The sequence below is a fragment of the Acyrthosiphon pisum genome, chromosome A1, assembly GCF_005508785.2.
Source record: "Acyrthosiphon pisum isolate AL4f chromosome A1, pea_aphid_22Mar2018_4r6ur, whole genome shotgun sequence".
Lineage (NCBI taxonomy): Eukaryota > Metazoa > Arthropoda > Insecta > Hemiptera > Aphididae > Acyrthosiphon > Acyrthosiphon pisum.
In genome coordinates, this window is record NC_042494.1 from 35,060,119 (window position 1) to 35,062,188 (window position 2,070).

Sequence of the window (2,070 nt, forward strand, 5' to 3'; positions counted from 1 at the left end):
AAATCGTCAAGGACTGCGCTTCCCAACACCGACGGCCATGTATACGTTCCGTCTACTAATATAAGGTCTGTCATGAGTACGCCACTCCATATGTATTACATTTTAAAACAAGTTAGCATTTCTATAATTTGTTCATTCCCACCTGTTTACGTAGTTTGTCCTTCGGTCGATAAAGTGATCTTATAATATAGCTAGTGGTAGGTAATAGTAGTGGGTAATATCAAACAGTACGTATAATACGTACTATCATCGTAAGATAGTATTGTAGATTTTTAGAATACCCGATCTTATGTGTCTAGAAGTCTAGAGTTGTAAAGTTGTACTATGATGTACTATGATTGTACCTTACGTAGTGTTTTCATATGAAGTTAAATATTAATTGTTCCGATAAATATATTGTCAGTGTTTAATATATATATATTATATTATTAGGTAAAGTATATTTTCATATTCCTACAATCTGCATGCTAGAAAATGTAAGGTAAAATATTGTTTATGATAAAACATTAAATTATTGTTTATATTTTTCCTTTAGTCTCGGCTCATCAATGGCAACGAAGGTGACCTATTCCTGGATTATATGTTTATGTTTAATTTCTGGTACGTAATACCAGTGTTAATAATATTATAATAAATAGAAAATCATGTTTTTTATGACATTTTATTAGTATTTTTCATTATATTTAAATATTAGGTAACACGATAGGTACATCCAAAAAATATAATTAATATATCTATTTAAAGTGAAGAGTTTTGAATAGAATATTACAATATATTATTATGTTGGTATAGGTACTAGTGATTTTTGGAAAAAAATTATCTGTCTTTTAATATTGATATCAATCATTTTCAAACTGATTAATTTAAATTAAAATTACGCTGTACAAAGTCTATTTTCAATTTTTCGAAGATTTATTTTTTAATTAAATATAATATATATATACCTATATGTAACCATGTGTGTGCGTGTGAATTATATGTAAAATATTTTTGGGGTTGCAACAATATATAATTTCGAAGATAATATTTTAATGTCTTATAAAATATCATTATTAAATACAGCATTTTGTTATAAAAAGTAATATAATATATAATCTAATATTTTAGAACACAATATTAGCACCATAATGTGAAATAAAAAAAAACTGTAGATATCAAAGTATAAGGGGAAGGTGAAAAAAAAGCTACGCAATGATGACACATTTTTTTTAGGACTCCGTTGCAAAAAACGGAACCCTCATAGATTCGTTATGTACGTCTGTCTGTATGTCCGGGTGTCACAGCCACTTTTCTCCGAAACTGTAAGAACTATACTGTTGAAAATTGGTAAGTAGAAGAATTCTGTGAATCGCATTAAGATTTTCACACAAAAATAGAAAAAATAAAATAAATTTTGGGGGTTCCCCATACTTAGAATTGAAACTCAAATAAATTTTTTCATCCAACCCTCACGTATGGTATCGTATATTATACTATATTTTCCTAAACTGAATAGTTTGCGCGAGAAACACTTCCAAAGTGGTAAAATGTGCCCCCCCTCCCATAACTTCTAAAATAAGAGGATGATAAAACTAAAAAAAATATATGATGTACATTACCATGTAAACTTCCACTGAAAATTATAAATGAAAACGCTGATCAAAATTTAAACCAATAAACAATAATCTTTATCAACTAAACATTATTTACGTATTAATTATTTCAGGAACTGGAATTTTGTGTGACAGAAAACTTGAAAGACGACAAGCTGTATCATCTTGCTCAGTGTTGGTGACTGTATAATAAATAAATTTTTTTAGGGCTGGCAACGAACAACAATAGTTCATGTGCCTTATAGACCTATAAAACAAGATTAGTTTATAGGTCTATGGTGTGACCGGTGGCCGAACTTAAGTCCACGCCGTATCACACACCGACTGAACTATGTAAATTGTATCATATATTATAGACAGTGGTATTATAGCAGATAATAGATATTGATAATAAACTAGATTGCTGACTAGCGGTAATAATTTAAGTTAAGAGGACGCCACACGGGCGAAAATACCGTACAAAAACATGCCAATTTTG